Genomic DNA, 27,333 nt, shown 5'->3' with positions numbered 1-27,333 from the left:
AGACCCTGGGATTACTGACAATGGTTGCACAACCTTATGACAATATAGAACCCACCGAATTGAACGCTTTAAGAGGTGTTTTTTTTTTTTTTTTTTTTAATTACCATTTTGACAGATTTTGCTATAGGGCGTGTGTGCTCACCAGAGAGAAAGACAGCAAGAATCACCCCCTAGGGAGGATGGCCATGGTGCAATCCCTTTTCCATTCTCCTCTCTGGGTTTTGGGCATGTGTGCGCGCACATACACACATCTGGCGAGTTTTAAGTCGCTAGGTCCGGGACTTGAACCATTGCTATGTGGGAGTCCAGCAACATAACCATTATGCCATCTGCTGGCCCCGAGAGGTTATGTATTTAGCCAGCATCACACAGCTAGGACTGGCTGGGTGGGTACCAGCTCTGGATGTGAGGTTTTTCTAGCTTTCATGCTGCATTGCTTCACAGCAGTGAACGGTGATAGTCTTTGGTATCGGCTCTGGGGATTGAAGTATATTAATTTTTCTTGGATTACATGGGTAAATTTTAGTCGTATTTGAATTTCAATTTAGTTGAATTCTCACTTTATTTGTAAAGCTAACTGGTTTGTATAGGAAATACTATAAATATTCAGAGAATCTCAAGTGTTGATTTTTTTTATACTAGCTTTTTAGTCTTTTAAGATAAATTTACATTTTTTTCTATTAACATCTTTTTGAAAAGATTTAGTGCCTTTTTTAGGTTGTCTATTTATGTGCATGTGTGAGACGTTTCCTCTCGGGGGATTCGCCGAGACTCACATTTCCATAGACGCTCTTTTCAAATGCACTCATGAAAGTCTGTTCTCTGTTTTTGGGAAATGCAGAAGGCCAGGATATGTTGAGGGAGATATTCTAGCTTCATTAATTGGAGGCGAAGGGTTCCATTACTGTGGGCAACAACAATAAAATTGACAATCGACTTTTAGTTCAAGTTTACCTGTTGTCACTTTTAGAGGATTTTTTTTTTTTAAACAAAGTAATTGTTTTCCTTCTTCCAACCCTGCCAGAAATGGGAATTCTTTCAGAAATGGGAATTCTCTCCTATTCTGTTACAGACCAGCTTTATTCTTTATTTTTTCTCTCACTACTTATGAAGGATAACTCTTTCAGGAATGATGTTTTCACCTTGTCCTGGTATTTTAGGACGATTTATTAATTAAACTAGCTACATGGGATGATACTGATAGCTATTATTTATTTTATTTATTTAGGACTTATTTTCTTTTCCAGCGGCTTTGCTTCCAACATCTCATTTTAGTAATTTTTTTCTCTTTTTCTTTTCAGTTGTTAGGTTCTTGGTAAGAAATTGAGAAAACTGATTTGTGAGGGTGAACCCCGTTGGTAAGAGCAAATGCTGTTGCAGGTAGCCCTGCACCTGAGGAAGGCTTTGATTTTTGGTAAAATTTGTGAATTCACAGCTTTCTGATCAAGCTTATGCTGTTTTGTAATTTCATATTTCTCCTTCTCTGTGTTGAAGATCTCATCTTCTTGGTGTCTGGGTTCCTGCTCCTTCTTGAAGTAAGTATCAGTGAGGGCTCTTGAGATCTTTATGTCACTATTATCAATTTTCATGGCATTGGCAATGACAGATTTCTGGTGTGTTCTACACAGAGGAACTTGATTGAGAACCAGAAGTCCAGTCACAAGGAGCAAGCCACTGTGCAGTCGTTAAAAGAACCACCCTTTTGCCTGAGTGGCTCCCAGTGAAGGTGATCAGAATGGTTCTGAGCTTCCCACAGGCTGGCTGAAGGTGTTCTGCCATCACTCACCAGCTTTGAAGGCACATCTTCAGGAGGATGATACCTAGGCATTTGTGAGGTTTACTACCTGGGTACCCCCATTCTTGTCATTACCAGCTGGTTTGTGATAGTGGAAATAACTCCGTTTTCTTTTTAGTCTTGCATGTGGCTGAAGACTTCCCCTTGTACGTGGCTTTTCTGGAATACTAGCAAGTCGGGGAATATCTGCCAGTTCTTCAAACTAGAACTGGGTTTCAGCTGCAGTGGGGTCTCTTCGTCTTGACTTTTTTAGACTGTTTTTTTCTTTTTTTAATTATTTATTTAACTTTATTATTATTTTAATTTGCTATAGGGTGCGTGCACTCACGAGAGAGAGAGAGAGAGAGAGAGAGAGAGAGAGAGAGAGAGAAACAGCAAACCTCTAGGTCCATGACTCAAACCAGTCAGCTATGTGGAAGTACAACACCTTAACTGTCACGTCACCTGCTGGCCCCCTTTTCAGCCTTCTTAATCTTGCCACTGGCATCAGCCTTCGTGTCAGGTATCTGCTCCTTAGTATCCGTCTCCTTAGTCTCTGCTTTTTTTACCTGCCGTCTCGTAAGTAATTTTTCTAAAGGCACATTTTTTTTTTTTTTGAGAGGTTTTTGTTATAGGGCATGTGCACTCACCAGAAAGACAGAGAGACATAGAGACAGAAAGTGAGAAATCACCCCCCACCCAGGGGGGATGGCCATGCCACAACCCCTTCTCCTCCATGGATCCTTTCAGGATCTTGGGCATGCATGCAGACGCACCTGGCATGAGTTTAAGCCACTGGGTCCAGGACTCGAACCATAGTCAACTACATGGGAGTCCAGCGACATAGCCATTACGCTAACTGCTGGTCCTTCTAAAGACACATTCTGATGAACTTCTTTGAATATGGATTAACAACTGCTATCCCTTGTTTATTCAGATTAGTCACTTGTTTACCGGAAACACTTAGAATTGGCAATGTTGATTCCCCCCACCCCCCCACCCCCGTCAAGACAGCCTATGGTTTGCTAATTGCTGGAGAAATACTAGGTCAGTATGTTAAGATATGCAGTACTGAGGTCTGTGACACTCTTGGGGGGGTGATTTATCTTTGGTTATACTGAAGGCTGTTATTAACAGTAGATATTAGATGTAGAATTCATTTGCCATTAGAGTGAATTGTTAACTTTTATACGATTTAATATTTTATGACTTTTGATGTAAAAATTTATTTGCTAAGCACAACTGAAGCTGCTCAGCTTGGGAAACCTGTAATCTGTATGTGTAATTGTGAGCTTGAGCTAACTAATAACATTTAAGTGTAATAAAAGCCTGACTTGTGTGAAATGGATTATAGTAATATTAGCAGACAGTGAAATAGACTAAGCTTCAGTTAATGAGGATAAGCTTATTGGAAGAATTATCTTCCTAACAATCCCTGGAATTCTAGAGTGCAGGAAAAAAATGGAGAACTTCTGAAGAAGAAAGCTTAGCAGTTAGCATAGTTTCTTCCCTCCTTCACTTTGTAAAATAAGGGCATCGTTTTCTACCAGGGGACTTCAAAAATTTGTAGAAAAATGGAATTAAAGTATGAGTTTAGGGTCCAGCAGGTGGCGTGGTGGTTAAGGCACTAGACTCCCACATGGCCTACCGCAGTTTGAGTCCCCAAGGGAAGATGGGCTGGCTGTAGTCCCTGCTCCTCCATTCGCCTCTCAAGGTTGTAGGCATGCATACACACCCAGTATGATTTTCAAGCCCTCTGGTTCTGGGATTCAAACTACACAGTTGGCCATGTGGGATCTAGTAACCTTAAGCTACATACCACCTGCTGACCCTTTTATGAACTTTTGACCTAAAGATTTCTTGTATTTTAAATCATTGAGCACTTTGAAGCAAGTGTATTTGTGCCTGACTGTGTGTAACTTTAAACCCCCTTCCAAATCCCATGCACATCCTTGGTGTCTGGGTGCTATGAGGTGGGCATGTTAATAATTACAGTTCAGTGTTCATTTACATAGCCCCAATCTTTAAAGAATCTCTTGGGAACCAGCAGTTAGCGTAATGGCTATGTCGCTGGACTCCCACGTAGTCGACCGCGGTTCGTGTCCCGGACCCGGTGGCTTAAAACTCACGCCGGGCGCATGTGCATGCATGCCCAAGATCCCGAGAGGAGAATGGAGGAGAAGGGATTGCGGCGTGACCATCCCCCCTGGGGGGTGATTTCTCGCTTTCTGTCTCTGTGTGTCTGTCTGTCTGTCTGGCGAGCGCACGCGCCCTACAGTGAAATCTCTCAAAAAAAAAAAGAATCTCTTGTACTCCCTGCTTTTTAAAACCTCCAAGTAAACTATCCCAGATTAGTGCATTTCAGAGCACGAACACAGCTCACCAACGTTTTCCAAGCTAAGTTGTTACAGAAGTCAAACAAGTTCTTCCACTTGTGTGCTGCCAACTAAGCTACAAATGAGTGAGGTGAAGGGAAGTACAGCTTAACTGCCATGTGCAGAGCGAGGAGAGTGGACAGCTAACGCTCAAAAACTCTCCTGACTTCCAAACATGGACTTTTAAGGACAAACTCAAGGATGGAGGGTCTCAGTTACGTGGTAAACTCAATGATTGGTTCAAGAGGGCATGATCTCCTGGGTTTTCTTGATTGGTGAGAAGGAAGCGGGTAGTCGTTGGTGAAGGAAAGCTTGCCCGTGCCATCGCTTCTTGCACAGGTGACTTGTATGAGGAATGCTTGACGCTCAGGAGCTATCTCGTTACAATAGAGAGAAGAGCATGAGGGAAAGGCCAACAGAAGACAAGAGGTTCCAACCTGAACCTTGTATTTTCTGATCTGCTCTGTGAACCCCGGAACTGAACACCCTTAGCCTTGTTGAGTTAGTCACAGATGTTTTTCTGTTTAAGCCATGACTATTTGGGTTTTCTGTTACTTTGAGCTCAGCATATCTTGGCGTAATGCCAGAAATAAAATAAGAGCTTCCCTTTGTCAGCCTTGCCAAGTCTTTTATTTGGAACTTACCATACTTTGTTAATATAAGGTTATTTGTCTTCATTGCTTCCCAAACTTTGTGATAATGTGAGATAATGCTATTATTATTTTTTTTTTTTTAAGAAATTGGTTATGTATATATACAGGTGAAGATTTTTTTCCACTTCCAGATGTTTGTTTGTGAGGTCCCTCTCTTGAGTAATTGATATTCTCCTGTATGCTTCCCTTCATGACCACTAGGCTAAAGTCACTTTTCATTAAGGTGTTCCCTAACCCGAATTTAGACCTTCTACTTTTATTATTTCTTATAACATCTTGTTTTTTTTTTTATTTTTTTATTTGGAGAGGTTTTTTTGCTATAGGGCGTGTGTGCTCGCAAGAGAGACAGAGACAGAGAGACAGAAAGTGAGAAAACACCCCCCAGGGAGATGGCCACACTGCAATCCCTTCTCCTCCATTCTCCTCTTGGGGTCTTGGGCACACACACACATACATGCACGGCATGAGTTTAAGCTGCCGGATCTGGGACTCGAGCCACTGTCGACTACATGGGAGTCCAGTGACATAGCCATTACGTCAACTGCTGGTCCCAACGTCTCATTTTTTTTTTTTAAGTTTATTTTTTAAAGTTTATTTCTTTTATAAGAGATAAAGAAATGGAGAGAGAAGAATAGAGAGGTCACCCCCAACAGGTCTTCACACCCATATCTACTACCCTGCCCCACCCGTACTCCATCCCACTCTTGCTAGCCTGGCACAAAGAGGCTTCAGGATGCAAACCAGGTACCTTGCCATGTGGGTACACCAACAAAGAGCGTTTTATTAATGGCCGTTCCACTGGCTGGCCCAGTAATATTTTATTGCTTAGCTTAACTTAAAAAACATTATTTTCCTTTATTTATGATAGAGCAAGTATGTGCATGTGGATGGAGGAGGGAGAGAGTAGAGGGAGAGGGATAAAGGGATGAGCAGCTTCCACAGGGTCTGGTCACACCGATCCCCTGTTTCCAGTCCTCTAGCCCATCAGATCCTAGGCACTTGTGTGTGTGTGCCCAGTGCATTTCAGGCTGGCCAGGCTGAGGATCCGAACCACATTCATCGTGTGGGATCTAGCTTCTCTTCTCTTGAGCAGCACATTACTACTAAGCCATGAATCTGGCCCTTTCAGTTTTAATTTTTTTAAAGAATTATTTTTATTTATTTAAATTTAAATTTGACTAGAGAGGGAGAGGGATAGAAGGTGGGAGACAGAGAGAGAGAGAGAGAGAGAGAGAGAACAAATCATCCGGTCTAGGACTCTAACTGCGGTCAGCCATGTGGGAGTCCAGCACCATAACCACCACCATGCCACCTGCTGGCCCCTCCTTTCACTTTTTATAATTTAAAATTATGTATCTGTGTAAGAGTAGGTGGTTAATTCAATGTTAATTTCTTCCCAGCAGAATGTTAATTTTGTGAGGGCAGGACTGGATCTGCCTTGTTTATCACTGTAGGTATGTTGCCTATAAGGTGCACACTCAGTGAGCATTTGTTGAATGAGTGAAATCAAAGAAAAACCAAGCCTGAAGTTTTTAGGTCTCTGCATCTTCCACCCTCCTACCCCATTGCTGCCCAGAATTTCAGATAACATGAGCTGTTCAGTCACTCCTAGATTCTATTGCCAGTTGTTCTGAATATATGGCTCCTAGTTGGTTAGGGTGTAGGTTTAGATTTTGCAGTGTTAGATTTTAATTTTCTTTGTCTCAGTGAAAATATAACAGGAGTGCTGTAGTCACTTTACATACTAACTCATCCTGTCAGTTCCTTTAGAAGAGCGATACTTTGAACTTCTTCTCTTGTGTTAGTCTCCTAGATTTTTGCATTGCCTTAAAATAAGCTTTATTGACACTGTTTTTATAATTTGAGTGAAGAGCCTCTGGTAGCGAATGGTTTTATGCTTTCGAATGATGCTAGAAACATGGAAACGATGATCATTTTAGCTGTTTATTGTGCTTGGTTACTCGGTGCATTATTCAGAAATGCATTTATAATCTCTATTTTCTTTCCCAAAGAGTGGTCTCAGGGGAGGTGGTATGAATTATTGATACAAGTTATTGACTTACAATGGAAATCCTTTTAAGTTATTTTTTTTTAGTTTCAGCATGCTATAACCCTAGGTTGTTGGTGTTAATTTGACTATGTCTGGGAAGATTTATTGCAGATTTTTGAAACGATTGGAAATATTGTATATATGTAATAGGGAGAAAACTTGACTAGGTTTTTGCCTGTTTGGATTCATTTTATAGCTATGTCATACTTTTTCCATATCTGGTTCAGTCCTATAATTTGGGTGTCATATAATTTATTTCTTAAATCACTGAGCTCACTGCCATTATAATTATGCAGTGATAATTCCGAACTGTCTTGGGGACACTGAGACATGTGGTCATTTTATCTGGTACAAGGAACCTTTGATGACTGTGTTAATCTGCATACCTTAGTGTCTTAGGGCCTTCTAGAATTTGGAAGACTGCCACTCTGTAGACAAGGCCCTAGATTGTTTTGTTTTCAGAGAGAGAGAAATCGCAAGAACCAAGAATCTAAGGCTCCTCAAAGTGCTTCACATCCTTTTCATTTACACAAAATTTCTGTCTCCTCTTTTCCGTCTTCCCGGACATGGGAGTCTTTATGGTCTGGATTGCTCTGGATCTCCAAACAGCTACGGCTCCTTGCTCGGTAGGAGATTGGGAATGCAGGGAGCGAGAAAACAGTGTTCTCTGCTTTTTGGGTTGAATCTCTCCTACGTGATTAGTTGGTTGCTAGAGGCAGGAGGTAAGTGTTGTACTTCTTTTATCATCTTACTTCTTCATAGAAATCATGGGCATATGGTTATATCTCGTCACAATCTTCTATTATTGGGCTTCTAAAAGAAAGTTTCTGAATATTAACAGGAACATAAAAAAGTAATCAGGGATTTCAGCCCAGAAGCTTTCAGTTGGGGATTTCAGGTCTTTTTCTTTTGTTAGGGGCTCTGCAATCCGTGGTTTGGAAGGGGCTTCTAGCCCTGTCTTCCCTAGATTAAGATAGTCATTGTCTGTTAACTCAGTCTGCCTCCCACAAAAAGGAAAAATGATGTAGTCCTTGTAGATTTTTCTCAGGGTCTTAGACAATACTGAGTTTCCTTCTTTCTCAAACAATTTTTAATTGATTGCTGGGCATTGCAGTTATTCTATCTGGTTCTCATACTAACTGAATGAAGTAGACATTGCTACTAATATTTTTACCAAAGACAAACCTCCAAAACATCCTGATACTTAGAGGGTTTAAGTAAAATTCTCCAGTTCTTATGGAAGATGCAGTATTTATTTATTTCTTATTTTTAAGAGAGATTTTTGCTGTAGGGCATGTGTGCTCACTGGAGAGACAGAGAGACAGAAAGCCAGAAATCACCCTCCAGGGGAGATGGCCACCCTGCATTCCCTTCCCTCCATTTTCCTCTTGGGATTTTGGTCACGTGCACACACGTGCCTGGCCTGAGTTTGAAACTGACGGATCTGGGGCGCCAACCATGGTCAGCCATGTGGGAGTCCAGTGACTTAACCATTATGCCATCTACTGGTCCCCAGGTGTGGTATTTAAACTGAGAACCATTATATTCTAAAATGTTTGCATTTTCCAGATCATGTCAAGCATACTTGATTTGATAAGAATGAAGCCTAAAAGCAGTCTTGAAAAAGGAATAAATAATTTATATTTAATTCTTATTTTCTGTAATTAGCATCCACCAACACTGGAGGTAAGCATTGTTTCACTGAGTAACTTTCTTTTCAAAGCCTACTTGAGTGTTGTGTTACTCTGCATTCTCTTCGGCTTTATGCTTGAAAAAGTGCAATTGATATGGAAATGCTTAAACATGATTACAGCAAATAATCATTACTATGAATACAATGTTCACCCAATGAATAGTTGGTGTTTTAGCAGTATTATTTGATGAAATTTGAGCTTTGGTTTTGTATTTTGCTAGCAACTCTCCCAATTTTATTTTTATTTTTTATTTTCTGAGATTTAGTTTTGCTGTAGGGCATATACACTCACCAGAGAGAGACAGAGAAAGAGAGAAATCATTCCCCAGGGGGCTGGCCATACCACACTATCTCCTATTCCATTTTCTGCTCAGGATTTTGGCCATGCACGCACCGGTACCTGGTGTGATTTTCAAGCTGTTGGATCCGGGACTCAAACTGTTTAGTCGGCCATATGGGATCTGACACCTGAAACTCCATCCCACCTGCTGGCCCACAGCTTCTTTTTATTACTTTTTTCTTGCTACACTGTAGGTTTTTGGATTTTAGGTCGAAGTACATTGTCCTAAGAGCTCAATTAGTTATGATTGTGTTTCCCATGCCGGATAACCTGGGAGCCACAGAAACAAAGGTTTATGAAACCCTGCGTGTGTACATCATCATCTGTAGGTTAAACAGTTTCTAACGTATGTATGTTCTCCCATTTGTTAAACATGCAGGTAGTATACCGATTGTAAATGTATTTCTAAATTAAAAGGTACTGTGATTCATTAATACTTTAATTTTGAATTACACAGTAGATTCTGAAAGTATATGTTTAATCTTGTGGTGGAGTTGGATGATTTTTCAAATTTAAAAATTTGCTATCAAACTAGAGTAGTTTGGGAGTCCCTGGTGAGTTCACAATCAGGCCTGGATAGTTCTTCCTGTTAACTGAATAGCTTCTGCTTCTTCCATGGCTACAGAGCATGTTCTTACGCATCCACCCCCACCCCCATGTGGCAGAAGCACGTCTTCTCATCACGCTATGGACAGTCTTCTGGGTCAGGACGTCCTTGACTCTTCGTAAATACAAGCAATCAATGAAGTCAGTTTATTTCACAACTATTTTGGCTCTAATCTTTTTTTCTAGGTTTTTGCCATAGGGCGCATATGCTCGCTGGAGAGAGACAGAAAAAGGGAAAGTAAGAACTCACCCTCCAGGGAGGATGAATATTACACAATCTCTTCTCCCTTCTCCTTTAAGGATTTTGGGCATCACATTCACATATCTGGTATGATTGTCAAGCCACCGGGTCTGGGACTCGAACCATGGTTGGCCATGTGGGAGTCCAGTGCCTTAACCACCATGCCACCCGCTGGCGCCTCTGAATTTTTTTAAACTTTATTTATTTCTTCCAGGAGTAAGACACACACACACACACACACACACACACACACACACACACACACCACCCTCAACAGGGCCTTGCTGCCATCCATAATCCACCCCCAGCTTCATCTGGGATCATGGGCAGTCATGTGCTCAGTGTACTCAGGGAGGTCTCTAAACATGAACCAACAATGTGGATCTACCTGGTAGAGAGTCATATTCTGCTGCTGCACCTCTGCCCTGCCCCTAATTGGGCTCCCATTTTGTTTACAGGCCAAACAATATGTTATTAGCTGATAGATGCTGAAATATATTATTAGAGTGACTGCATTTTGCACAGGGTTCAATAACTATTTGTATAGGATTCCATAGTATTTGTGAACTGACTGATCAATAATTCAATGGAATATACTACTAGTTCTGCAGTTTCATGATTTAGTAATGGTTTTCTTATTTCTTTTTCCCTCAAAATTGGATTTCTTTCATACTGTAGAATTCTTGTATTTGAAGCCAAGTAGTGTAAACTTTAACGTGTATGTGGTTCTGTTTGATGGTTGAGAAAGTAAAAACATCTTTCTAAGCTGCTTGGAATAGGAAGTCCATTTAGATTTTAATCGGCCTTGAACTAGGTTTAGGCCTGAGACTTTGGTTAAGCACAAAGACTATGTAAACTAACCTGCAAAGAAAGGGTTATAGTTTTTTATATAATGTGACTCCCACCTCTTCCCTGTGTCCTCCAGGTCCCTATGTAAGGTAAGGTAAGGTATAGCCGATCATTTAAAAAAATTACTTGTTATTACTTTTTAATTTTCCATAGGGTATGTACACTCACCAGAGAGAGAGAGAGAGAGAGAGAAAGAAAATGAGAAAGCAAGCTGCCAGGTCTGGAGCTTGAACCGCGGTCAACCATGTGGGAGTCCATCACCTTAACCACAATGCTGCCTGTTGTCCCTAGTCGGTCATTTTTGCCAAATAATTTGTAACATCCCATCTTCCTGCCCTTGTCTCTGTTATATAAGCCAACTTTCTCAGTGGCTATTTTGATAAAAGCCTGTTTGGGATACCCGGAAATGGGACTCGAACTGACACCCTGAACATCTTTCCTCTTAGACTTGCTGTCCTGGTCCTGGCTTTGGACCCTTTGTGTCCTGACTCCAGAGGTTTCACTGGGTGTGAAGGTGAGTCTCCTGATTTGGGCACTGATTCTTCTCTGACAAGGAGAGAGGTTTTCCATCTCTGCTCTTGGGTAGGAGGTGGGGCACTGCCTTTCTGCTCCTGTCTTTAACTTAGAGATTTGGGTTAAGGTTTGTTGGTCTCCTAGGGAGTTGGGTTCAAAGCTATGGCAGCTTCATCACTGGTGAGTTTTTTATTTTTCCTAAAGGCCTTAAAGGCCTCAGCTGCCTCCTAGTAACATTGGTGGTTCTGATGTTGATTTGACACATTTTCTATTTTTAGTCTTGGTCACTTTTTTGGAAAAAAATTTTAAAAGGGGGAGTTTCTAAAATGAAGGAAAACAGCTTATCCAAATCTGAGCCTTCCCACTGAGGGCAGCTCCCTGTACAAACACCAGCTGGTTTTACACGGAACTCTTACAGAGCTCTATCTTGCAAATACTTAGAAAAGTGGATCCAGTTAGTGTCATGTGACCCCAAATACGCACACAACCAGGAAGGACTGGGCTTAGAACCACGTGAATTCAATGGGAAAGTTTCTTGTCTAGAAGCCTGGGAAGGCAGTGCAGACAAAATTACTTCCCTTTAGGAGGCAAATAAGAGATTTCTCTGAAACTATCGCAGGAGTAAAGAAAGCTTCTGAGGCCTCTTCTCTTTCTCATTCCACTCCTTTGCCTGCTCCAGTTCCTCTTTGTCCTCCTTTGGCTGATTTTGTCTGTACTGAGGGTCTCCTCTTCCACCTGCATCTCCACTGGAGCATCGCCACTCTAGTTCAAAACTCTCCTCAGAAGCTGTGGTCCTGGCTTCCCCTTTCCAGAAAAAAGCCAGCACTGGAAGGAGAAAAACCAACCTTGAACTTTCAGCCTAGGACAAAGTATAAACTTAAAAGCATTGTTAAGAATTTCACAGACCCGGGACCAGCAGCAGTGTAATGGCTATGTCACTGGATTCCCATGTAGTCAACCGTGGTTCAAGTCCTGGACCCGGTGTCTTAAACTCGACCCAGTGGCTTAAACTCACGCCAGGCACATGTATGTGCGTGCCCAAGATCCTGAGAGGAGAGTGGAGGAGACAAATTCTCCTAATCATCAACGAGGAGTCTGACACTACTACAAAAAGCCAGATGATTATCTAAAAAAACAAAACAAAACAAAACAAACTATAAAATACCAAAGGCACAACAAGATAATAAAGGGATAGGGGTTCTTCCAGGAGGAAAAAAAGGATTTCTCCCTTTCTCCTAATTAATACCTTAGCAGAAGCTGACCTTTCTGCAAGAGCAGATGATGACTCTCACTGATCCTGGCGCAGTTCGTTCTGTTCCCACACCGCTTTAGATTATACTCTTCCTCGCAGTAGCAAACTTAAATAGTAGGAGTGTCTAATAAACCTATGGCTGTTCATAAACCCATCCTTTAAAGTTGCAGCAATCAACACTAAGTAGGTTTCATTCTTTCCTGCTCATCCCCTTGGTTTCTACATATCTACTTGGGAGAGTTTGTGTGTGTGTGTGTTTTAATTTTTTGTTATAGGGTGTGTACATGTGCCTGAGAAAGATGGAGAGACAGAGCGATAGAGAAAGTGAAAAATCACTCTTGGGGTAGGGATGGGGTAGGAGGTGGCCATGCCACAGTCCCGTCTCCACTCTTTTCTTGGGATGCTGGGCACATACGCACACTTGCCTGGCATGCTTTTCAGGCTGATGGGTCTGGGGTTCGAACTGCACAGTCAGCCATGTGGGATCCAGCCCCTTAACTACCATACTACCCGCTGGCCTGGCGGAGATACTGTTTTAGAAATCTAGAGTACACATGCCTCCTTTTTGCAAAAGGGAGAAATGTTTTTCAATATGGATGAAGGAAACAGGAACAGGACAGTCAAGAAAAAATGTGAAAAAAAAAAACAAAAAAAACAATTGCACAAGTCCAAAATCAACCAAATTTTCCAATTCTGAACTAAAGGATGACATTAGTACTTTATTGCATTTATTGCAAACCTTCCCAGACCATCTGTGGTCTCACTTAATCCACAGATATTGAAAAAATAATTTCAGACATTCCCATTGAAGTTGAGGTAAATTAATTCAAGTCTTTACCAAATATAAAACCGTATCCTTTAAAACCAAAAGCAATCAAAGGTATAAAGCCTTGAAATAGAATTAAATCTATGTTAAAGATGAGGACTCTTCTCCTCTGAAACTGTCTTAGAGCATGGACTAAATAATAAGGCAGGTTTTCCTTTAGAACGTTACCTCTTTTTTTAATTTTTAAAAATTTAAAAAAATTTTTAGAGGTTTTTTCTATAGGACATGTGCTCTCCAGAAAGAGAGAGAGAGGCAAAGAAACAGAAAGCGAGAAGGGGGAATGGCCATACCGCAATCTCTTCTCCTCTATTCTCCTCTGGGCATCTTGGGCACGCACGCACATGCGCCCGGCGTGAGTTTAAGCCACTGGGTCCAGTACTTGAACCATGGTCAAGTACACAAGAGTCCAGAGACATAGCTATTATGCCAACTGCTGGTCTCCAAGAACTTACCCAATTTTATAATGTGTTCATAAGTTAACTCAGTGGAGCCCAGATAAAACGTAACTGGGGAAAAACAGTTTTGCTGGAAAGCTCTTACAGTGGCTCGAAAGGTGCACTCTAGAACATTCCTTCATCCCTCACAAGGACATTTTCCTTTGTGCTTGGGTCTCTTACAGATATGACAGTTGACTTGTTCAGTTGCTAACCAGCTCAAGGAAGGTGGTTCTGGTACTGACGTGGTCACGTTCTCTCACTGCATCGAGACGTTTCCCTGCCGTAGAGCCACAGCATGGGCATCCTCGACAGGGTCTTTCCATCATGAATCTCCCCACCAGCCTTGCAGCCAGACAGGATCATGCGCCTGCTGTGATCCTGAGATCAGATCCTAACTCAGGCCTGGGACTTGAACCTGTAGGCTTCCCACGTGGTTTCTGGCATTATGCGTCATTGCCCCTACTGCTGCTCCACTGTAGCTGCCTGGGCCCTGCCTGGGCTGCTTATTGCATGTTTCTCTAACATCTTGTGACTTGTTATCACACTTTTTTGTATTAGTCTCATTTTTCTTTTCTATGTGTTTTTTTTTTTTTTTTTAATTTTTCTTTGTTCATGAAAGAACATGTGTGCATGGAGGAAGAGAGAAAGGAGCACTATCAACCTGGTCTGATCACGTCCCTATTCTCTTCCTCAGTCACCCAGCTCATTAGACCTTGGGTACAACCACTTGTGCTTGGTGTGTTTCAGGCTGACCGGGCTGGGGATTTGAACCATGGTCACCATGTGAGATCTGACTTCTCTTAAGGAATGTATTACTATGTGCTGAAGCCAGACCTCTTCTTTTTTTCTGAGCTGTATCAACTCTTATGTTCTGCTGTCTTTACCAATCGCTCCAAAGTCTGTTATATGTCTATTTTGACTTGCTCTTTCCAAAGACTATTTTTTTTAACTTTATTTTTAATTCTTCAACATGTAGAGAACAGTTTGAACACTTTCTCTGTTTCCTAGGATAATTTCTCTTTTGATGAACATTTTCTTCTTTTTTGTGCATGTGTGTACTTGTTTTTTTTTTAAATAGAGAGAGGTAACCTTGATGGAATCTCAACTGTCCATGACCCTTCCCCAGCCTTCCAGCCAGCCAGGATTATAGCGGTGCCTGTAGGCAGGTCTGGCGTGTTCAGGTTTACCCAGAATCACTCTGGGTCTTCCCATATTAATCCAATATCTCACAGCGGTGCCCGACTACTTGTGACATTGTGGCTGGGCCTGCTTACATGTTTCATTTTGCTTTCATTCACCAGTGTCTGTAGATAATCTTTGATTTGGTTCTTTTTGCTAATTACTCATCTCTGGACTTGCATGTTCTGTATGTTGAATAGCCACTGTGTAGTTTTCATTCTGGTTTGGTTATTTGCCAGTCTGGAGCTCTTAAGTTTTAATGTTCAGGTCAGTGTGGCTTATGTAAAAACTCTGTATGGGGTTCAGTAGGTAATGTGATGAATATGGTGCTAGACTCCCACATGGCCACATGTGGTTTGAGTCCTAGACCTGACGGCTTGAAAATCACACTAGGCATGTGTGCATGTGTGCCCCAAATCCTGAGAGGAGAATGGAGGAGAAGGGATTGCAGTATAGCCATTCCCCCACCCCCCACCCCCCGTCCAGGGTGTGTGTGTGTGTGTGTGTGTGTGTGTGTGTGTGATTTCTTACTTTCCCTCTCACTGTTTCTCTGGTGAGCACATGTACTTTATAGTGAAAGAAAGAAAGAAGCAAAAAGCTCTTTTAAAAAACCCTTGGAGAAACAAACAAACAAAAAAAAACAGAAAAAGAAAATAAAGCTCTTATGTTGTAGGGTAATGATTTCTGCTCTTTATTTTTTTCTCAATGCTACTTCATTGTGGTCATGACTTAGAGTTGAGTTTTAAAAATGGTATATGTTTGCCATTCCTTCTTAAGCTTCACTTTCCCCTGGAATTTGAAAACGATGTTTATAACTCACATATATGTCATTATATTGTGCCTCTTATTTTTTTAAGAGAATTATTTTATTTAGTTCTATTCATCATCATTATTATTTGAACTTGACCAGAAAGAGACAGAGGGAAGGAAAGTGAGAAAGCTAGCCACCAGGTCTGGGATTTGAACCACTGTTGGCCATGTGGGAGTCCAGTGCACTTAACCACCATGCCTCCTGCTGCCCCCGCCCCTTATGATAGTGACCTTATTTTTATTATAAAATGAGAATCAGAGACCTTAGTCCTTCTGAATGTTATTCTCTTTTCTTTTCTTTTTTTTTTTTTGAGAGGTTTTTGCTATACGGCGGGGTCGCTCGTTGGGAAGACAGAGAGAGACAGAGAGACAGAAAGCGAGAAATCATCCCCCAGGGGGAATGGCCATGCCACAGTCCCTTCTCCATTCTCCTCTCGGGATCTTGGACACGCACGCACATGTGCCCAGCGTGAGTTTAAGCCACCGGGTCCGGGGCTCGACCTGTGGTCAACTACATGGGGGTCCAGCAACACAGCCATTACGCTAACTGCTGGTCCCACTCCCTTTTCTTTCTAGCCCTTTACTGCTCCCTCATTTGTTCTCTACACTCCACTCATGTTGAGCTTCTTGCTCTTGCAGGATCTTCATGCTGTCATGACTGTGGTTCTTCGCACATGCAGTCTCCACTGAGTAGAACTTTGCCATCAAGTCACTAGTGTGCTGGGGCCAGATGGTAGCATATGGTAACACATCCATACCTACAGAGGAAGGCCCTCGAGTGTGTCCTTAGGTTTCCCTGTGCATGTGTCCAGCGTGCACATGTTCCTGTGAGCCAGGCTGTCTGAGGCTGGGGGTGGATTGTGGTGTAAGGATTCTGTTAGGTGCCATTCTTCTCTTTCTGTCATGGAGAAATTAGTACATAAGTTAAAAAAAAAAGATTACTGGTGATGGTAGGTTTTTAATAACTCTTTATTGTTGGTGGTGGTGGGGCTGATTTTAGTGTTTGGCTATCTACCCAATTTCAGGCTACCCACATGAAACCACTAAAGAAAGACTTGGAAAGAAATGTGTAAAATCTTTTATGGTGTGAACCATCAGCCATTGAAGATTCCCTCTTGTAAAATAATTTTCGTTGATTGTTGCTTTTTCTCTTCCCCAAAGTAGTCACTTCTACTGTACTCAAGTGGTCATATTGTCTTGTGTTTTAGTTGCTGACCTGTAGATGTCTCTCTTCTGGTTCCCTGGTAGTCTGTGAACTTTTTGAGGACATGATCAGTTCTTAGTTCTAGTGCCAGATACTCAGTTCTCCCTCCAATGGCCAAATCAGTCTAACAGTGATAGTAGTCATGACACTTCACATGCGACCATGCAGGTGGATTTTTGTAGACCTGTTATCCCTACTGAAAAAAAAAAGAAGTGGTTGATATCTATATGTTATTTTTTTCTACACTTCTACTTCTCATACTTCTTATTTTAACCATAGTATAATTATATTAAGTCATCTGTATGTTGCTAGATTTAAGAGGTATATAAATCAGGTGGAAAACTGGCTGAGTTTCTTCTTCCCCGTCAATCAATGACAATTGATCACACATCTCAGCTTTCATATCATTTAGTTGTAAAAGTGTTTGATACAGATTTCCTATATGAATCTTATCATAATTTAATGTGATTTGTTTGCTGCTTAGTAATTGATCTGTACCTCCATTGAGTACTCCTTTGAGACCTTGTCAGATAATGGCAACTCCAAGATTTGGAAGGATATTATAGTTTATTATACATGAAAAAGTCAAAAAGATAAACCTATGACTTTATTATTCTTACTCTCTTTCCTTAATGTTTTTGCAGTAGTTTTTAAATTCAGGCATTTAGAAAGTTATATAGGACTTGCAGTCAGTATTCATATTCAGTAGAATTAAATCCTCTGTATCTCAATTTATCTCTTTTCTTTCTAATTCCCCACATCCCAGAAGGAAACCACCTTTTATTTATTTATTTATTTATTTTTTTTGAGAGTTTTTGTTTTGTTTTGTTTTGTTTTGTTTTGCTATAGGGTACGTGCACTCACCAGAGAGAGACAGAGAGACAGAAAGTGAGAAATCGCCCCCCAGGGGGATGGCCACTCCGCAGTCCCTTCTCCTCCATTCTCCTCTCAGTATCTTGGGCACGCACGCACACGCTCCCGGCGTGAGTTTAAGCCACCGGGTCCAGAACGCGAACCACGGTTGACTACATGGGAGTCCAGTGACATAGCCATTATGCTAACTGCTGGTCCCCCTTATTTATTTTTTAATTTTAATTTTTTAAAGAGATTTTTGCTATAGATGCATGTGCTTGCTGGAGATGCAGAGAGAGACAGAGACAGAAAGTAAGAAATCACTCCCCAGGGAGGATGGCCATACCACTGTCCCTTCTCCCCATTTTCCCCTCAGGATTTCGGGCATGCATGCACTCATACCTGGCATGAGTTTCTAGCTGCTGGGTCCAGAACTCAAAATGTGATTAACCACATGGGAGTCCAGTGCCTTAACCAATATGCCACCTTTTGGGCCAGGAAATTACCTTTTAAGATATACCTTTTGGGACCAGCAGATGACATGGTGACATCACTAGACTCCCACATAGTCGACCATGGTTTGAGTCCTGGATCCAGTGACCTGTGACCTGAAACTCAGACTGGGCGTGTGTGCATGTGTCCCCCAAATCCAAAGAGGAGAATGGTGGAGAAGGGATTGTGGTGTGGCCATCCCCCTGGGGGGGGGTGATTTCTCATTTTCTGTCTCTCTGTCTCTCAGTCTCTCCCTGTGTCTCCAGTGAGCACATATCCCCTATAGTAAAAATCTCTCTTAAAAAAAAAAAAAAAAAAACAAGAAAACAAAACAAAACAAAAAAAAACAGGTAACTTTAATTGGGCTCTCTGTGAATTTCTGCTCTCTGAGTTTGAGAGTCGTTTGATTCACGAAGAGGAAATATTTCAGAGGTATAATTCATCACAAACTTCTGGACCAGAGAACAAAATATAGGCAGGGTGAGGAAAATAAAACAAGATTTACTGGAGCCTCCACCTGGTGCATGTACTTTACCTACATTCCCACTTTTAGTTTTTATGAGAACTCAAGAAAGATGGCGTTACCCCTGTCTAGTAGAGGAATACACTGACGTTTACAGGAAGTGTGATTTACTGAGGGGTTAGGGCTGGAATTTGAACTCAAGGCCATAGGACTGTAAAGCTATGGGGATTCGAATGTTCGCTCTGGGATTCGAATTCTTTTGCCCCTGGGCTACAGTTACCTGTTGTACTCTTCCCTGGACGTGGGCCAAGGCTCCTGAACCTGTTTACTCTGACATTCAGATTCCTCACTTTTTTGTTTTTCCTCAAGAGTTTGGCATTACTGCCAATTTTGTGTAGCAAGTAAGCTCTGATCTTTGTTACTGACTTCAGGAAAATATGGAGATTATACTGCAGCTGTGAAAGTTTGAGAAATAATTGATTGGCCGCTGCTGTATGGGAAGAGAGGTGCTGAAGGACATTGCCTTTCCTTGCTGCCAGCCACTCATTTGGGTTACCAAGGCTGACACAGCTTGCTCAATTTTGAATCCTGACTGCACTCATACCTACTCAGTTTAGTTTTGGTAAAACCCTGTTGAAGTGTCATGAGTCACAGTTTTACAACTGGAGAAACTGAGGCTGAAGTAACCCTCATGAATGGGCTAAGGTTACACAACTAGTTAATGGTAAAACTGGGATTTGAACTCATCTCTGTAAACCCAAGCTCTTCCCTTTATCACAGGCTGCTTTCTCTTGAAATATCTATCTAGGAGAGAGGCCAAGATCTGAATAGTGAACAGAGCTGATGGATAGATTTCATTAGCCCACTGGTTAGATAGCCAGGAACCTTTGGGTTCTGCCTTTACCAAACCATCAGAAACTGAGGGTGGGCTCAGCAATTATGTCTCTAAAAGGCTTCATGGGCCTCTGGTGTGCCACCAGGGTGGAGGATACTGCCATCAGGCTTCGATCAGACAGCAGACTCAAGTGGCAGGAGATAACTGTCTGTGATTAATAACCCCTTGCCAATTCCTCTTCTTTTTTTTTTTTTTTAACCCCCTATAGGGTACTTGTGCTTGCAAGAAAAAGAGAGAGAGAGAGAGAGAATATCACTTTCTAGGGCAGATGGCCACACCACAATCTCTTCTCCATTCTCCTCTCTAGATTTTGGGCATGGACACATATTCACCCAGCATGATTTTTAAGCTGCTGGGCTCTGTGTCCAGGACTTGAACCATGGTTGATCATGTGGGAATCCAGCGCCCTAACCACCATGCCACCTGCTGGCTCCAGCCCTTGCCAATTTTTTTCCTTTTTCTTTTTTTTTTTTTTTTTTTTTTTTAGGATTTTTGCCATGGGGCGTGTGTGTGTATGTGTATGAGAAAGAGAGAGAGAGAGAGAGAGAGAGACAGACAGACAGACAGACAGACAGGGAAAGTAAGAAATCACCCCCTAGGAGGATGGCTATGCTACAGTCCTTCCTCAGTTCTCTCAGGACTTTGGGCATGCACACACACATGCTCCCAGCATGATTTTCAAGCCCCTGGGGCTTGAACCACAGTTGGGTATTTGGGAATCCAGTGCCTTAACCACTATGCCACCTGCTGGCTCCTTCTTGCCAGTTCTTATTAGCATTGACTGGTGTCTGATTTCAGTAGCATGATGTAAATACCATGAGGCAAAATGATCGTGACCTCCCTCCTCACGTGATAGTACTCTAGAAACAACTGAAATGATGGGGGTCTCTGCATATTCAAAGCTCTTTGACATGAGAGAGAAGTTACTCATAAGGTAAAATAAGTCCTGCACGTGAACTCTTCTCCCATAAGCAGTTTTTAGAATCGATCCTGTTGGGACCTGCAGTTAGCGTAATGGGTATGTCCCTGGACTCCCATGTAGTCGACCGTGGTTTGAGTCCTGGACCTGGTGGCTTAAAACTCACGCTGGGCGCGTGTGCGTGTGTGCCCAAGATCCCGAGAGGAGAATGGAGGAGAAGGGATTGTGGTGTGCCCATCCTCCCTGGGGGGTGATTTCTCACTTTCTGTCTCTCTGTCTCTATCTCTCTGTCTCTGTCTGGCGAGCACATGCGCCCTGTGGCAAAAACCTCCCCCCAAAAAAAGAAAAAAAAAGAATTGATCCTGTCTCTGATTTTGAAATATGTGACAGTTAACATCATGCCTAGACTTCTTGCTACCCATTTTAACCAGTCTTCCTGTAACATATGTGCCTCATTCTTTCAAACGAACAGCAAATCTATAAAGCAGAATTTAATATTGTATATGCAGAAGACCTGGGTTTATATCTTCATCTGCCGTTGAACTAGTCTTGATAAAACTTTCAGTAGAATAAAGAGAATTTTAGGAGCTCTTTGAAAATAGGCAGTATTTCCTGTTTTTTTTTTTTTTAACAAAGTATTTTCATTTAATAACATCTTATCTTAATAGTTCAATATGGAATTTTTTCATTTGAAGCAATATTTATAATAAAAGTAATATTAGGAAATCTAAGTAACTTAAAAAATTATTTAAGGGGCTTACAGCCTTCTAAGTTGTGGTTCTGTATACTGGTTATGAACTTCAACATAGAGAAAAAACATGGAGAAAATAAGTTAATAGGTAGGGCTCTAAGTATGTCATTCAACCCAAGGTCAGATTGAATGACCCTTGGTAGTTTGAAAACCTTTTTTTAGGACTTGTGGAACTTAGTGGTGGGAATTTGTGAGCTGCCAGTCTCGAGCTGTGGTTTTTTGAACCAGGCTGCTTTACTAAAAATACTAGGAACTTGGGGCTGGCAAGTGGTGTGGTGGTTAAGGCATTGGACTCCCACATGGCCAACCATGGTTTGAGTCCCAGATCTGGTGGCTTTCTTTCTCAATCTTCCTTTCTCTCTATCTGTTACTCTCTGGTCAAAATTGAAGAATAATAATAATAAAAAAAAATCAGTCTTAAAAAAAAATAGAGAAATACTAGAAACTTATAAAACTACTATGTCAAGGCATACCTCATCAGTCAGGTAAATATCCCTGGAAGTGGCACCTTGGCAGAGACATACTTGAATAGCTTCCCAAGAAATACTGATGTTTAGCGAGATTTGAGAACCGCTATCCCTATGCCACCCCCAGGATAAGTGGCTGATAAAATGCAGTAATTGTCCGCATCTACTTTCAGAATCTTGTTAAGACTGGCCTTGTTAAGGGCAAAGATTTCCCCAACAGATGACAGCCCAAGACCTTTTTTTTTTTTTTTTTTTTTTAGGGCTTTTTGTGATAGGGCACGTGCGCTCGTAGAAAGACAGAGACAGACAGAAAGTGAGAAATCACCCCCCAGGGGCATGGCCACGCCGCGATCCCTTCTCCTCCGTTCTCCTCTCGGGATCTTGGACACGCATGCACACGCAACTGGTATGAGTTTTAAGTCACCGGGTCCGGGACTCGAACCGCGGTTGACTACATGGGAGTCCAGCGACATAGCCATTACGCTAACTGCTGGTCCCTAGCCCAGGACCTTTTTAAGTGCACAGTAGATATTTGTAAATCAATTTCATGGCTTTTATTAATGCCTTCCAGAATTCAAGCTGCTGCCTAGCTCCAACTGACTTTATTTGTCCACATAAGCACTGGCTGCTGTGCATAATTATTAAAACAAACAAAGACACACAAAAACACAAACCAGGCTGTTTTGGGGAGATGGAGAATCTGTCGCGATGGCCCTGTGTGCCTGCGACTAGAGTGGCCGCCCGAGTAGGCACATCGGCAAGGAAGGAATGTCGGCGTGCCCAGACGTCATTTCTCTCCGCTCGTCTCTCCTGAGCTCTGTAAATCAGGCAGCTCAGGCATGAACACACTTTGACGCTATGCCTCGAAATGGATCCACCCGGGTCTCTCCAGTGCAGGCTCGGAATCCTCTGGAGCCAGCCGCAGGATGCTGTGGTGTGCAGGGAAATGATTTTTCCCCTTATCATGTTTAAGCCTAATTGAAACAGTCGGTGCTGTGTAATGAACTTCACCTCTGTCATTCATTGATCAAAGAGTGACTTGGGGGGGCGCCAGCAGGTGGTGTGGTGGATTAAGGGCGCTGGATTCCCACATGGCCAACCATGGTTCAAGTCCTGGACCTGGTGACTTGCTTTCTCACTTTCTCTCTCTCTCTTTCTCTCTTAGCAAATAAAGAAAAAGAAATAACAAACAAATGGAAATAAATAGTTCTTTTAAAAAAAACAAACAACAAAGAGTGACTAGGAGCAGGGTAAAGGCCCAGGTGACGCGTGCAGCTTAGTGTTACTCAAAGCTCTTGCATTTGTAGGTTGGGCTGGCTCATGGTATTTTTTTTTTTCCAGGTTAAATGGTACTAATTGTATATAAATACTTTACTTTTTAAAACGCTTAATGAAAATCAAAATGTTAAATAAAGTGGCAGCTTAAAAATTGCCAAATGCTTTGCTTTAACAAAAAATATTTTATGAAAGTAGGAGATACAGAGAGTGAGAAACAAGAAAGGAGGCACCCCAATGGAATCTTCATGCTGTAGTCCACCCCCAGCCAGCCAGAATCATAAATATTTTTTTTCCGTTTGCAGCAGCATAAATCTATTTATTTACCAAAAAAGTATGAGTCCAGAAGCTAAAAAATGCAGTAAAACTTGTTAAAGTTAGGGAATGCCAGGTTCCAAATGCTTTATACATTTGCTCTTAAAGAGCTTATTTTTTAAATATGTAGGAAATAATGTTTCTCTGTAATACCATATTATCAAAAATACCAGGTTTAGAGTGGATATGTTTAAGATTTAGATGATATTTATGGGGCTTCGGGTTTCTTTAATAAATATTTATGTATCACGATTTATTTATAATATGGAAGAACACTTTTTTCCCCCTCACTCAGCATTATGCATCCCCTTATCATGTTTAAGCCTAATTGAAACAGTCGGTGCTGTGTAATGAACTTCACCTCTGTCATTCATTGATCAAAGAGTGACTTGGGGGGGCGCCAGCAGGTGGTGTGGTGGATTAAGGGCGCTGGATTCCCACATGGCCAACCATGGTTCAAGTCCTGGACCTGGTGACTTGCTTTCTCACTTTCTCTCTCTCTCTTTCTCTCTTAGCAAATAAAGAAAAAGAAATAACAAACAAATGGAAATAAATAGTTCTTTTAAAAAAAACAAACAACAAAGAGTGACTAGGAGCAGGGTAAAGGCCCAGGTGACGCGTGCAGCTTAGTGTTACTCAAAGCTCTTGCATTTGTAGGTTGGGCTGGCTCATGGTATTTTTTTTTTTCCAGGTTAAATGGTACTAATTGTATATAAATACTTTACTTTTTAAAACGCTTAATGAAAATCAAAATGTTAAATAAAGTGGCAGCTTAAAAATTGCCAAATGCTTTGCTTTAACAAAAAATATTTTATGAAAGTAGGAGATACAGAGAGTGAGAAACAAGAAAGGAGGCACCCCAATGGAATCTTCATGCTGTAGTCCACCCCCAGCCAGCCAGAATCATAAATATTTTTTTTCCGTTTGCAGCAGCATAAATCTATTTATTTACCAAAAAAGTATGAGTCCAGAAGCTAAAAAATGCAGTAAAACTTGTTAAAGTTAGGGAATGCCAGGTTCCAAATGCTTTATACATTTGCTCTTAAAGAGCTTATTTTTTAAATATGTAGGAAATAATGTTTCTCTGTAATACCATATTATCAAAAATACCAGGTTTAGAGTGGATATGTTTAAGATTTAGATGATATTTATGGGGCTTCGGGTTTCTTTAATAAATATTTATGTATCACGATTTATTTATAATATGGAAGAACACTTTTTTCCCCCTCACTCAGCATTATGCAGATGTTTTTACAATAAAATACTAACGCCAAATTGCCAGTTTTCACTCACCATCCCATTTTAAGGAATACCATTGTCCCTGATCCATTTTGAATGTCCCCATTAAGTAAATAAGGCAGATATTGAGAACAAGGGTCTTATGAGTTGGTATCTTACATCTTGCTCTGTTTCGACTAGAGTTCTAGTTTTTAAAATTTAATGTATTATTTTAATTGTTCGTGGGTGCGTTCACTTGCCAGAGAGAGAGGACTACCTACCTCCCCGCCACTACCACAGTGGGGCATGGTCATGCTACCATTCTTTTGTCTTCCATTTCTCCATCCCATCATGGACGTGCACTTTGGACATACACACACATGTGCCTTGTGTGTGTGTTAATTCACAGGGATCAGGACTCGAACCCTGGTTGGCCCTGGTGGTATCTAGCTCCTATGCAGAGGGTTTAACAGTTGTGCTATAGGGCCAGCCCTAGAATACCTTATTTTTTAAAGAAAATTATACTTCATCTACAGTCAATCTAGATTATAACCTTGACCAGAGGAGTTGACTGTTGACATTGTCAGTTACTACAGTGTGATCCTGAAATGGGGAAATACTGAATATAGCCCTGAAAGGTCAGTACTTAGTCCAGGCTTTACCCCAGCTGGAGTGATCCGTGGCCACATAACCTTTTCCTGCTGTACCTTCTTCAGTCTAAAATACAGCTGAAGGTGGGAGAAAGGCTCTTTTCTTTTTGCCTGGTGGCAGCTATCAGTTTGATCACAAACGGAAGCCAAGATGAATCGAAGTATATTCGGGTGTTATGGAGGAAGAAGCAGTCTAATGTGATAGGCTTTCTCCTGAGGGTCTTCTGCTGGTGGTGATGTCAACTTTCTGCCCTCTGTGGGGCTCCCTCCCCAACACAACCGGATAAAGCACCGAGAGTGTGATACAAAGCTAAATAAGATTATGTCATAGGTAGGATCCGTGTGCACTATGGAGGCTGAACACCCCGTTTCCTAAGTATGTGACCTCTACAGCAAGCCTGTGCATCATGGTGAAAGCTTAAGTTTGCTTAATCTCCATTCTGTTGTGGAGGAGTGAGCTGGATGCCACCGTGGGTTGCTCTAAGAGTCCTGAATTTTCACTGGGTTGTAAAGATTCCACATAAAAATTCTTTGAAGTTATTCTTATTGCTCCATTCCATAAAGCTATCAAAAGAAACTCTGACACCCAGTGGATCACCAAATAATCCACATGCATAGGGAGTACCTGGGCTGACTTCTGCAGGTTGCAAGAACAGCGGTCTTGGATGGAGTCACAAATTCTACCCTACTCTTGGTGGTTCCCGCTGTGCAGCTTGGAGAAGGCATAGCATTCCACCATTACTGCTCTTCACTTCCACCAGTGCTGCTAGCAGAAGTGATGTTTGTGAAAACCATGCCTAATAAACAAGTTAGGACCCCTCAAAAAAACAAAACAAAACAAAAATAAATAAAATAGAGATGAAATGATCTGTTCCTTCCTTTCCCTTAAAGACATTGTAAAGATCAAGGACCTATTCTCATTACTCTGTTTTGGTTGTCTGAAATAAAGAGGGCATGTAGGGAGGGCTTGGTATTGTTGCTATGAGAACTGTGGTCTGATAGGATCATAGGTTTTCATTTTTCTTTTTTTCGGAGAGGTTTTTGCCATAGGGTGCATGTGCTCGCCAGATAGACAGAGACGGAGAGACAGCAAGAAATCAGCCCTCAGGGGCGATGGCCACGCCGCAATCCCTTCTCCTCCATTCTCCTCTCGGGATCTTGGGCACGCACGCACACGTGCCCGGCGTGAGTTTTAAGCCACTGGGTCTGGGACGCGAACCGCGGTCGACTACATTGGGAGTCCAGCGACATAGCCATTACGCTAACTGCTGGTCCCTCATTTTTCTTTTTTAACTTACAAGATATTCTAGTGTTTTTACAAAGCCTTTTGCTTAAAATGTTGATGTCAACGACTTTTTTTTTTTCAAGCAAACTTTAATTTTAATTACTTAAATATATTGGGAAGTAGCATCTTTGTCAGTGGATGTTATGACATCTGTGAATTTGAAATACATTCATTGACATTATCTTCTATATTTGTTTAACCTCATTGGGTTTTTCTATTCACTTAGTATTAGTCTTTTCTTTATTAAGGCTAAAAATACCAAAACCTGACATGAGTTCCATAATTTTCACATTTGACTTTTAATTAGTTTTGTGAGCAATACAACCTTCTTCCTCCAATATCAGCCTTTTCCAGCAAAAGAGTTTTTATTTTTTCTCCAAAAGAAATGCATTGAGAGGGGAAATGCTTAGATGCTTTGGCTCCCATGAAGAAGAAAGGAAGATTGGGGTCTCCAGCCATCTTCAGGAGGCTTTGCATGCACAAGAGGACAAATGACTTCCTTGCTCACTTGTGGCCCTCCTATATCCTGTGTCAGAGAACAGATGGCTTCAGTGCTCTCTTAGGGCCCTCCCTCCTGCATCAGAGATGTCAAGAGTGTATCCTGCAGATACAGGATGTAGGTCTTTGAGAGGAGACTTGGACTGAGGATGATGTGCTATGATGAATACAGCTTGGGGCTTTAATATTAGAAAGTACCTTCAGGGCCTGTAGGTAGCATGGTTGTTAAGGCACTGGATTCCACATGGCTGGGTGTGTGGTTTGAGTACTGGACCCAGTGGCTTGAAAAACGTATCAGGAGGAGAGAGGAGAAGGGATTGCAGTATGACTCTCCTCCCTGGAGTCCTTCTACTTTTCCTCTCTCCCTGTTTCTCTATACCGTATGATAAAAATCTTAAAAAAAAAAAAAAAAAAAAAAAAAAAAAAAAAAATTCTTTTTAAAAAAAAAAGA

General features: G+C 41.5%; 1 protein-coding gene and 1 pseudogene across 1 annotated transcript in view; one reads left to right on the top strand and one right to left on the bottom strand.

Annotated features, from left to right (window-relative positions):
- Nucleotides 1-27,333, top strand: part of FARS2 (phenylalanyl-tRNA synthetase 2, mitochondrial) — a 625,214-nt gene that overhangs the window by 10,639 nt on the left and 587,242 nt on the right. Inside the window, exon 2 of the mRNA XM_006141240.3 lies at nt 11,028-11,095. The gene's annotated coding sequence lies outside the window, so the exon portion shown is untranslated. The remainder of the gene's footprint in view (nt 1-11,027; nt 11,096-27,333) is intronic.
- LOC102474438 (60S ribosomal protein L6 pseudogene) lies at nt 1,298-1,828 on the bottom strand (annotated as a pseudogene).

The sequence above is a fragment of the Tupaia chinensis genome, unplaced genomic scaffold (assembly GCF_000334495.1).
Source record: "Tupaia chinensis unplaced genomic scaffold, TupChi_1.0 Scaffold000048_1, whole genome shotgun sequence".
NCBI lineage: Eukaryota > Metazoa > Chordata > Mammalia > Scandentia > Tupaiidae > Tupaia > Tupaia belangeri.
This window is presented reverse-complemented; position numbering and strand designations above follow the sequence as displayed.